The sequence below is a fragment of the Schistocerca americana genome, chromosome 7 (genome assembly GCF_021461395.2).
Source record: "Schistocerca americana isolate TAMUIC-IGC-003095 chromosome 7, iqSchAmer2.1, whole genome shotgun sequence".
Taxonomy (NCBI): Eukaryota; Metazoa; Arthropoda; class Insecta; order Orthoptera; family Acrididae; genus Schistocerca; species Schistocerca americana.
Genome location: NC_060125.1, coordinates 624,952,051 through 624,964,769, shown reverse-complemented (window position 1 = coordinate 624,964,769; position 12,719 = coordinate 624,952,051). Strand labels below are relative to the sequence as shown.

At 45.8% G+C, this 12,719-nt stretch overlaps 1 protein-coding gene and 1 pseudogene across 1 annotated transcript in view; both read right to left on the bottom strand.

The window, feature by feature from the left end:
- Nucleotides 1-12,719, bottom strand: part of LOC124622465 (torso-like protein) — a 523,109-nt gene that overhangs the window by 29,644 nt on the left and 480,746 nt on the right. The gene's annotated exons all lie outside the window — the stretch shown is intronic.
- LOC124623431 lies at nt 7,030-7,147 on the bottom strand (annotated as a pseudogene).

The following is a 12,719-nucleotide window of genomic DNA, read 5'->3' as shown; positions in this document are numbered from 1 at the left end:
GGCGCTACTGTCTGGAGCCGCGTGACCGCTACAGTCGCAGATTCGAATCCTGCCTCGGGCATGGATGTGTGTGATGTCCTTGGGTTAGTTAGGTTTAAGTAGTTCTAGGTCTAGGGGACTGATGATCTCAGATGTTAAGTCCCATAGTGCTAAGAGCCATTAGAATGGGGGATGATCGATGAAAGTGAACCCAAGGCGTCAGATTAATGTCGATGTCGCAGCTCTCGTGTGCAGACTGGCATTGTAAAGCTGAAGGACAGGGTACTCTATGTGTTGAACTCTCAGAATCCGAAACTCGACTGCAGCAAGTTGTTTCTCACGAACCGACGTAGTTACTTTACACACTGCCATGTTAAATGTTAAAATCGGAGCCCCCTAGCGGCAGAGCTTTGCAACTTGAGTCAGCGAAGCGGCAAAGTTGACCGATTAATATGCATGACGTGTAACACCTCAACCGATATTGAAACAAAAACAAACATTTGGGAGACATTACTTTTCAGCGCGTCCTCATACTATCTAGGGTAACAGTTCTTCGTCAACTCTGTGGTTCCTCATAGCAATTCGCAGTTATCTCTCAAACGGCTTGTTTATGCGGATCATTGTTTGAGATGTTTTTGCTTCTATTACGGTGTCGGGTTTCGCTAATAATTGTGACATGCCACGCGTAAAGTAATTGACGTAGTTGTCACGGTGAATGGATCAGCAGCAGTCATAATTTGTTGCTAGTGTACGAGGTCTGTTCAAAAAACTTTGTAACTTTGTCCACAAATTTTTTCTACACTTACCTTTTACTTATTGTGCATGGACTCCGAAATACTCTCCTCTACAATTGATACACCGCTCCCAAAGGCGTTTCCACTTCGGGAAGCAGTCTTGGTACGCGAAGCGCCGTCTGAAAATTTCCTTTTATCTCGTCCAATGTTGCAAACCTTCGTCCTTTCAGTCCGCCTGCTTAGTTGGCTGGTAACGGTCTTGCCTCCTATGCAAGCGGGCCCGGGTTTCGATTCACGGCTGGGTTGGAGATTTTCTCCGGCCGTGGACTGGGTGTTGTGTTGTCCACATTATCATTTCATCCTCATCACCGGCACTCAAGTCGCCCACTGTGGCGTCGCCTGAAATTAAGACTTGGCCCGGCGGTCGAGCTTCCCCCGATGTGGCCTCCCGGCTAACAATGTCATACGCTTATTCCATTTCGTCCTGTCAACGCGGTTCTCAACTCTGGAAATAAAAAAAAAAGATCCGCAGGGGCCCAATCTTGAGAGTACGGAAGATGAAGCAGCACAGTGATTTCTTTTTTTTTTGTGCATCAGTCACGCAGTAAAAGCGACGAATGTGCGGGTGCGTTATCGTGATTCAAGAGCCATGAATTGCCTCGCCACATTTCAGGCCGTTTCGTTCTCACATTTCCTCGCAGGCGTGACAGCACGTCCCCATAGTACCATCTATTAACAGTTTGTCCCTGTAGCACGAATTCACAATGAACAAATCCTTCAAAGTCAAAGAACACTACAGGCATGGCTTTGACATTTGTTCTGACCTGGTGAGCTTTTCTTGATCTTGGAGGACCTTTCTCGACCCATTGTGAAGACTGAACCTTGGTTTCAACCTCATAACCATACACCCACGTCTGCCATCGTGAGAACCATTCTCTTAAGGAGCATCTTGTTCTCATCTGCGAAATCCATAAGATCTTCACAGATTGCGAGGCGAGGGTCTTTGTGGTCTTGACTCACGAGCCGTGGAACGAACTAAGCGTCAACACGATGGGTTCGAAGATGCTGTGTCGGGATTTCACGACATGATCCAACTGAAATGTTACATTCTTCTGCAATCTCTTGGACAGTCAGTCTTGAATTGCCACGCACCATTTCGTTCACTTTCCTGATACGAGGGTCATCCTTAACTTCCGTCCGGCCATTTTTAAACCGTGATAACCATTCGCAACACCGAGTACGGCTTAAGCACCCATCACCGTAGGCTTCCTGCATCGTTTGATGTGTGTCTATATGGGTTTTCGTGAGACTCGTACAAAATTTAACGCAGATGCGCTGCTTCTCTAAATCAGCCATCTCGAAATTCGCAAACTGTACGACACAACTACTCACTACCGCACTGAGCAATAACTAACAGACATATAACAATGAAACTTGAGGCAGTTAACACATTAAACACAGGCGTGTGCAGGGATGCCAACCGCATTTCACTCCATCAAATCACTGGCGCGAAATTACGATTGTCCCGGAATTTTTTGAACAGACCTTGCACATTACAAAAGCCGACACCTGAGGTTGTAGAGATAAAAGTTCACTCACTCCGCGTCCTTGAATGTTCTGCTACGTGTCGGAATTTATGGAACACTACATGTGAATGAATGGAGCACGGGGCCGCTGCAAGGTTTCACGTGAACCGACCGTTAACGACCGCCTGGGGGTTTCCAGAGGGGGCCTCGCGCTGTGTTTACAGGCGGGCTTGCTCCACCAGAACGGCACTGACAGCTGGCCGGCGCGGCTCGCCCTCCCCCGCCAGCTTCAAGGCTGCCGGGCTCTTCGAGGCGTCGATTTGCACCGCCTGCCAAGTGCTGAGCTAGCAGCGCCTGCGCTTCTGGCTCGCCACTTCACACCTGTCCGTCTCTGCTCTTCAGTACGGTGCGAGCGGCGGAAACAGCCGTGGGCAGCGCACAGTGCTGCTACACACCTCGCTAATGTAAACATCTCTGCAGCGGCAACCAGTAGTCTGAGTAGCCGCCAGAACACGGCGTGTCGTGCAGACTACTCGCATTTGTTGTCTGAGGACTTCACCATAACTAAATCGTTTTCACACTCTTGGACTGATTTCGCATGACTGACGAGTGTAGATGGTTCATTCAAATGGCTCTGAGCACTAAGGGACTTAAAACGTCTGAGGTCATCAGTCCCTTAGAACTTAGAACTACTTCAACCTAACTAACCTAAGGACATCACACACATCCATGCCCGAGGCAGGATTCGAACCTGCGACTGTAGCGGTCGCGCGGTTCCAGACTGTAGCGCCTAGAATCGCTCGACCACTCTGGCTGGCGAGTATAGATGTCGCACATATTTGGTAGCAATTTCCTCTCCCACCCAATTTTCTGCTGAGTGACATACACTACTGGCCATTAAAATTGTTACACCACGAAGATGACGTGCTACAGACGCGAAATTTACCCGACAGGAAGAAGATGCTGTGAAATGCATATGATTAGCTTCTCAAAGCATTCACATAATGTTGGCGCCGGTGGCGACACCTACAACGTGCTCACATGAGGAAAGTTTACAACCGATTTCTCATACAGAAACAGCAGCTGACCAGCGTTGACTGGTTCAAAAATGGTTCAAATGGCTCTGAGCACTATGGGACTTAACTTCTGTGATCATCAGTCCCCTAGAACTTAGAACTACTTAAACCTAACTAACCTAAGGACATCACACACATCCATGCCCGAGGCAGGATTCGAACCTGCGACCGTAGCGGTCACGCGGTTCCAGACTGAAGCGCCTTTAACCGCACGGCCACACCGGGCGGCCGTTGCCTGGTGAAACGTTGTTATGATGCCTCGTGTAACGAGGAGAAATGCGTACCATCACGTTTCCGAGTTTGATAAACGTCGGATTGTAGCCTATAGCGATTGCGTTTACCGTATTGCGACATTGCTGCTCGCATTTGTCGAGATCCAATGACTGTTAGCACAATATGGAATCGGTGGGTTCAGGAGGGTAATACGGAATGCCGTTCTGGATCCCAACGGCCTCGTATCACTAGCAGTCGAGATTACAGGCATCTTATCCGCATGGCTGTAACGGATCGTGCAGCAACGTCTCGATCCCTGAGTCAACAGATCTGGACGTTTGCAAGACAACAACCATCTGCAAAAACAGTTCGACGACTTTTTGCAGCAGCATGGACTATCAGCTCGGAGACCATGGCTGCGGTTACCCATGACGCTGCATCACAGACAGGAGCGCCTGCGATGGTGTACTCAACGACGAATCTGGGTGCACGAATGGCAGGACGTCATTTTTTCGGATGAATCCAGGTTCCGTTTACATCATCATCATGATGGTAGCATCGGTGTTTGGCGACATCGCGGTGAACGCACATTGGAAGCGTGTATTCGTCATCGCCATACTGGCGTATCACCTGGCGTGATGGTATGGGGTACCATCGGTTACACGTCTTGGTCATCTGTTTTACGCATTGACGGCGTTTTGAACAGTGGACGTTACATTTCAGATGTGTTACGACCCGTGGCTCTACCCTTCATTCGATCCCTGCGAAACCCTACATTTCAGCAGGATAATGCACGACCGCATGTTGCAGGTCCTGTACGGGCGTTTCTGGAAACAGAAAATGTTCGACTAATGCCCTGGCCAGCACATTCTCCAGATCTCTCACCAATAGAAACCGTCTGGTCAATGGTGGCCGAGCAACTGGCTCGTCCCAATACGCCAGTCACTACTCTCCATGAACTGTGGTATCGTGGTGAAGCTGCATGTGCAGCTGTACCTGTACGCGCCGTACAAGTTCTGTTTGACTCAATGCCCAGGCGTATCAAGGCCGTTATTACGGCCAGATGTGGTTGTTCTGGGTACTGATTTCTCAGGATCTATGCAATCAAATTGCGTGAAAATGTAATGACGTGTCACTACTACTATAATATATTTGTGCAATGAATACCCGTTTATCATCTGCATTTCTTCTAGGTGTAGCAATTTCAATGGCCAGTAGTGTAGATGTTTTATCAGCTTGAATGCAGTCATATTCATGCGATCACCTGTCAAAAGCCTGAACAGCCACCTTCTGAAGTGCGGATCACCGCGAGACGTGCAGGAAGAGAGTCAATGAGGTTCTGGAAGGTGCAGACAGGGATGTGGAGCCATGCCGACTGCAGTGTCGCGGCGAGCTGCATTAGGTTTCTCTGCTGAGGAAGCTTGATACGAGCAGCCCGATCGAGGTGGTCAAACAGCTTCTCGATTCGGTTTAAACATGGGGAGTTTGGTGGCCAGTCGGATACAGTAAACCCTCTCTGGTGCTCTTCGAACCACGCCCATTGCCCCGTGAGGTGTGTGACATGTTGCACTGTCCTGCTGGTAGGTGCCATCGTGACGAGGAAAAACAAACTGCACGTAGCTTCCAAAATGACGAGATCACCCAGGGAATGACATGGAAACATTTTTTAGACCATACCGCCCACTTTGGTTACAGTTCTTTTTTTTGTTTCTGACGGTTCACCCAGTACACTCCTAGGGTCATCCGTCCGATGAAGAATAAAACGTGATTCATCTGAAAAGGTCACCTGTCTCCACTCAGTGCACGTCCACATGCGATATTGGCGGGCAGATTCCAGCCTTCGTCGCAGAAGAACAGCGGGCAACATGGGTGCATGGACAAGGTGCCAGCTGCGGAAGTCCATACCAGTCAAGTTCACTGGATGGTCGTTGAGGACACACTGTTGGTAGCCTCCTGGTGCACCTGAGCCATCAGTTGCTCGACAGTTGAAAGGTGGCTACACTGAGCCACAGCGCCAGAGATTGCGCCAAAGACTATTATTCAGCCGCCTCCACAGGCAGTGCTTGCTGAGATGTCGTAGTGAAGAGTTCTTGTCGAGAAGTTGTGGTGGAGAGTGCTTATCGAGATGTGGTAGTAGTGAGTCGGTGTTGAGATGTTGTAGTAGGGAGTGCTTGTTCCATGTTTTATGCAGTTGTTTGATGGGCTAGACAGCAGATGTTGTTCGAATGGAGATATTGTAATGATCAGAGTGATTTTCGTCAATATATATGAAGGTAAAAAAAATTCCCTTTTTTTATTATTTCAATGTCTTAAATAATGTGTCATTCAGTCAACAAAGCATCTGGCTCGTGTTATTGTATTAGAGTGTAATTCTGGTTTTCTTGCGCAATTATAGTATTTCTATTTTTTTAATTACTTCAGTGTAAATGGTATTTTAAATTTCTTGTCTTATTGAAGAAGAACCGTGCCAGATGTGTACGTTGAATCACACTTCCACACACAGAACAGCTACATTTGTGCTTGTTGTTTCGTAGGTTTTATAGTTGCTGGGGACTTAATTAATTACTTGTGTTAACGGAAATTTCATTTCATTCTTTGCTGTTATTCTATGCAGTCAGATTGCGTACTAAAACTAAAACGAGACAGCGTAACCGAACAGACAGCTACTAAATCAAAAAATTAAAATTATTTGCATTATATATTTAATTAAGCCCCCATGCACAGTTGCTCGACAGTTCCGTGTCTATTCGCCAGCACACACATCCACAGTCGTCTTCCACCCCTGTAATCTATGGCCGGTGGTGTATCACAGTTGCCTCAGCGCAGATTTTGGATAGCGCCGTTTCGCCATGCATGGTATACTTTAACCACAACGGCACACGAATAGTTTGTAAACTAGCCATTTCGGAAATATTTTACTCTTAATCCGAAAGCCAATGATCATGATGTTTTGGACGGCAGATAAATCGCTGCGCTTGCGCATTACGACAACGACTGCACTGTTTTCTGCATTTCCTCCTCCTCCCCCAGCCGGGGGTCGAGCTTTATACACCCTACACTGTCAGCGCTGCCACCTGCCGCCTGTAAGTGGCTACTGCACGTTGACGTCGAATAGACGCGGTGATTACATTTACGTCACTGGACTGTGCTTATATGTGCAGGATCGACGAAGATGCTACTTCTTGGTGGGTGTTACAATAGTGTGACTCATTCATCCCGTGACCTTCGTACTTAATTCGTGTAATGTGACCCGTCCGTACAAGCCCGCTTAGGCACAGCAGACCTCCACAGATTTTTGACCAAATAACAAACAAGCTTCACATCTGGCATCTGAAACAGTCCCAGGCCTTCTGGGTAAAAAGCACTCCGTATTCAGGCCACAAGTGGCCCATCGGGACCATCCGACCGCCGTGTCATCCTCAGTTGAGGATGCGGATAGGAGGGGCGTGTGGTCGAGTAGCTCCTCAATTGGAATCACGAGGCTGAGTGCACCCCGAAAAATGCCAACAGCGCATGGCGGCCTGGATGGTCACCCATCCAAGTGCTAGCCCAGCCTGACAGTGCTTAACTTCAGTGATCTCACGGGAACCGGTGTATCCACTGTGGCAAGGCCGTTGCCCCCTTCTGGGTATCGTGGCATACAAATTCTGAGTGGCGTTCAGTAAACATTTATACAATTCTCTGACAAATATACTTTCTTGAGAGACGCAGGAGAAGCGTATATGACCCCAACTTAGCGTAAAGATCCTTCAAATCCATTAATTTGTGAGGCCAGGAAAAGGCGACATTTCATCCTGATGTTCATCAAACATTTTCCTCAATGGAGGCATTATCACTCACCTCAGAAGATGTAGTCACCTACCATATAGGCCGAGCGTTTCTAGGCGCTTCAGTCTGGAACCGCGTGACCGTTACGGTCGCAGGTTCGAATCCTGCCTCGGGCATGGATGTGTGTGATGTCCTTAGGTTAGTTAGGTTTAAGTAGTTCTAAGTTCTAGGGGACTGATAACCTCACATGTTAAGTCCCATAGTGCTCAGAGCCATTTGAACCATTTTCAACCTACCATATAGCAGTCTGAGCCTATACTGGCTGTCGTTCCTCACAGGGTCCAATATCTTGAAATGAGTGAAAAAAGGTCGCCAAGTCAAAAGTAAAAGCCCACATGGAAATTATGACATCTCCGACACTGTACTGCAAGATAAATAGGACTCTCAGCCACATATGTAATAGATCACTGAAATAGGGCACTTTTCCTCATAGACTGAAATATGCTGTTGTTAAACGATTGCATAAACGGGGGATGGGTCTGATGCCAACAACTACTGCCCAGTCCCACTTCTGACAGCTTTGTCCTCAATCCTTGAAAAAGTAATCTATTCAAAAATAGCAACAGATATTTTTAAAGATAAGGTAGTAACGAAATGGCAGTCTGGTTTTCACAAAGGCTTTTCAGCAGAAAATTCCTTATACACTTTCACTGATCATACATTATGTACAATGCATAACCAAACATCACCAATTGTAATTTTCAGTGATCTATTAAACGCTTTTGATTGTATAAATCAAGAAATTCTCCTAGATAAGCTGAAGTACTGTGGAATGAGTGGGGCAGTACACAAATGGTTTAATTCATATTTAACTGTAAGAGTACAGAAGGTTGAAATGAACAGTTCACATAATGCGCAAAAGCCATCAAATCCCTTAAACTGGGGAAGCGTCACGAATGGGGTCCCACATGGTTCTACACTACAGGTTTTTTCTGCACTACAGATTTGTTTTTGTGATCGTGTTTCCAAGTTACTGTTACGTTAGTGAAAATTTGTGAACAGTGACCAAGAAAGCCAGGAGAGCCACGGAAATGCAAACACCTCAGCGCACCATAACGAGACTGTCACGCCATAGGAACAAATTGAGTGACCGTTACAAAACATTTTCATGCAAACGTCAGTCCAGCTTCCAAAGTGGCATCGCCTCTTACTCAGTTTGCATGGGGGCTTAATTAAATAAAATGCAAATATTTTTAGATTTTTAGTAGCTGTCTGTCCGATTACGCAAGTCTCGTAAACGGTTGGCCCTGACTAGTATTTGTACGCAATCTGACTGCATAGAATAACAACAAACAATGAAAGAAAATTTTCGTTAACACAGTGAATTAATTAAGTCCCCAGCAACTATAAAACCTACTAAACCAAAGCACATGTGTAATTGTTCTGTGTGTGGGAGAGTGACTCAACGTACACATCTGGCACGGTTCTTCTTCAACAAGACAAGAAATTTTAAATACCATTTATACTGAAGTAATTAAAAAATAGAAATACTATAATTGCGTAAGGAAAGCAGAATTACACTCTAATACAAGAACACAAGCCAGATGCTTTGTTGACTGAACCTGTAATGACTCATTATACAGGACATTGAAATAATGAAAAAAAAAGAAACGGAGTTTGTTACCTCATTTATATTGATGAAAATCACTCTAATCCTTACAATATATCTCCACACCGACTCTCTACTACCACATCTCAACAAGACTCTCTAGTATCACATCTCAGCAAGCACTGCCTGCCTGCTAGCACATCTCAACAAACACTCCTCACTACGACATCTCAGCACAGACTACCCCGAGTCCTCGAAAGGCACTGACTGCTACGAGTTCTTAACAGGCACTGTGTAGGCGGCTTAATAATACTCTTTGGCGCAATCTCTGGCGCAGTGGCTCAGTGTAGCCACCTTTCAAATTTTCTCTTCTTCCAGAGGATAATGCCAGCATTTACGGAAAGACTATGTAACATCAGTACGACCTTATTGTAAAATTGTTTTTGTAATGCCATTTAGCCTGAAGATGAGGTATTCCGTCGAAACATGTCACTAAATAAATAATAAGACAGTCAACAAAGTTTGTGACTGGTAGCGGTAATTTTTAAAAAAACCTTTACATATCATTTACACAATCTGAAGCATCACTTAACACTGACTGCAGAAATGTGTGACTTAGACCACTATACCCCATTATTATTAATTCCAGACGCACAGTCATTGTGCTAGCTGGAATGCTGGCAGCAGCCCGGAACTCACGAGTTTAATGCGACTTTCAGCAATCACCATCCGGAATGTTCTTCGGTCCCTGTCCGTCAGTATATGAGGTGCGCCTCGACTTGTTTGAGCTGCGGTTGTTCCTTGGCGTTTCAATCTCATAATCCCAACATCAACAGTCGACCTGACCACTTTTAGATGGGTTGAAATTCTCCGTGATGGAATGGTTACTCAGGTAACATCCTAGGACTAACTAGTCCATGTCCCAAGTCACTGAGCTCTCCTATCCAACCAATTTTGCTGTTACTGCTTCTCCGCTGACAATTCAATACAGCCCAATACCCTTTATACTGACGGGTCCGCCCCTTGCGGCCTCTAGTGGTCCATTCCGCATTACAGAGGGGTGTCCGGATACTTCTGACCAAACACTGTATATTTATGTGTGCGTTATAGTATTAGCAGCATGAAAGATGGCCTGCCTCGTCAGGTACGATGCAATGACATACTTTTTTGTGTACCAGTGAAACGCAACACTTTTATGCCCACTTGGGACCTGGAGACCAACACAAATAGAAAACTATCCCACTCTCGCTGCCCAGACCACGTAAAATGTAACCGATGTCACTGATTACCGAGTCAGTCAGCACTGAATAAGCTCTTACCCGATATCACCTTCTGTATTGATTACGAAACACTTCCAACTGTCATAACAGCCAGAGGATAATTAGTCCTTCATAAAAAATACGAGATAAGGGGCAGAGGTTATGGTTTAGTGATGCTTGATGAAATCATTACTTTTGGCAAGGCTGTTGGGCAAAATCAGCTGCACGCTTTTTGAAGGAAGTATTGCGGTGTTCGCTTGAACTGATTTAGAGAAAACATGGAAAATGTTGATGGTGTTGGGACAGCAACCAGCCACAAATTTACTTTCAGTTCCTTTATTCAAAGGGTATCGTTACCGGTTTCGAATCGTTGTGATTCATCTTCAGACGGTTTACACGCTTTCCTTATGACATGTGGTGTTTTTTACAGATTAATTGACCTAAAATATAAATAATACATAATTATAAGCACGCCATACAAATGTCGGTTTGGAGTGTTTCTTTTCATAAGAAACACTCCAAAGCGACATTTCACGTAAGTCACATGCAACGAAAATCTGTAACGCAACCATCTGTGCATGGCGTGCTTATAATTATGTATTATTTATATTTTAGGACAATTAATCTGTAAAAAAAACACACCACATGTCACAAGGAAAGCGTGTAAACCGTCTGAAGATGAACCACATCGATTCGAAACAGGTAACGGTGCCCTTTGAATAAAGGAACTGAAAGTAAATTTGTGGCTGGTTGCTGTCGCAACACCATCAACATTTGTCTTCAAATAACAGGCACGGCCTCCATCATGTGATCGTATGACAAACATGGAAAATCTAAACTAGGATGGCCAGACACGGATTTGACCCTCACGTCCTCTCTAATATATGTCCAGTACCGTGAGGGTCGCGTAACTTTGTATGTGACACTGTTAAGTACTTATAACGGTGTAAAGTGATTTTATGATTGATTGATTTATTTATTTACTGTAGGAAAAAGAAACATTGACGTTGGAGATACTATCATTTCAGAGAAAAAATTGTATAAAAAGAAAAACACTTCTATGAGTTGACTGTATTTGTAAATACCCACACAGTAGGCTAAGCACATTTACTAATGCCTCTATGAGCAGCTCTGCACTATCAGATGCTGCTGGGCCAATAACTTGAGGCCCATTAGCTGTTCCACGGTCCTATCAGAGGAATGCCAGACGAGGCAAAGAGTCGTTAGGGAACGGGAAACGGGCAGTCCCGCACACGCGCCGTATCTGGCGAGACGGATAAACGCCAGAGATACGGACGACAGATTCACTCGCTTTTGTGATCACTGAAAATTGCAGTCGCTTCCCGTGTTTCGAAGATCCACGGCGCAGAAATATAATGCCAGGAGGTAACAAGGTAGCAGAGCCCAGACTTCGTGCATATTTAGTCAAATGTTCCTCCTCTGTCACAACTACAAGCGGTATCCAATAAGTAATCCAACAATTATTTTCGTCAGAGCAGCTTGGCTTTATTCAGAATTCCAGTACGTCATATTATTCCCCACTCTTTTGGCTACAAAACACTATTTTCCAACATAATCTCCGTTCAGTGCTGCGGCCTTACGTCTCCTTACTGGGAGGGCCTGTAATCCGGCGTGGTAACACTCTACTGGTCGAGGCTGGAGCCAACGTCTTGCTGTATCAACAACCTCCTCATCGACCACGTACTGCTTCACGTGGCCTGCATCCTTCACTGGGCCTTACAGATGGAAGGTGGATGAGGAAGAACAGTCCATTGAGGTTTAGTGAGCTTCTCTCGGGTGTGCAGACTTGTGTGAGGGACGAATATGCTGAAATCGCTTCTTCCGTATCCTGAGGGTAGCACAATACACTTCAGAATTGCTCATTGCACCATGAGAGAACACATCAAACAGAATAACCCCTTGAGAGTCCCAGAAGACCGAAGAAGGACTTTACATCTACATCTACATTTATACTCCGCAAGCCACCCAACGGTGTGTGGCGGAGGGCACTTTACGTGCCACTGTCATTACCTCCCTTTCCTGTTCCAGTCGCGTATGGTTCGCGGGAAGAGCGACTGCCGGAAAGCCTCCGTGCGCGCTCGAATCTCTCTAATTTTACACTCGTGGTCTCCTCGGGAGGTATAAGTAGGGGGAAGCAATACATTCGATACCGCATCCAGAAACGCACCCTCTCGAAACCTGGCGAGCAAGCTACACCGCGATGCAGAACGCCTCTCTTGCAGAGTCTGCCACTCGAGTTTGCTAAAGACCTGCGTAACGCTATCACGCTTACCAAATAACCCTGTGACGAAACGCGCCGCTCTTCTATGGATCTTCTCCATCTCCTCCGTCAACCCGATCTGATACGGATCCAACACTGATGAGCAATACTCAAGTATAGGCCGATCGAGTGTTTTGTAAGCCACCTCCTTTGTTGATGGACTACATTTTCTAAGGACTCTCCCAATGAATCTGAACCTGACACCCGCCTTAGCAACAAATAATTTTATATGATCATTCCACTTCAGATCGTTCCGCACGCATACTCCCAGATA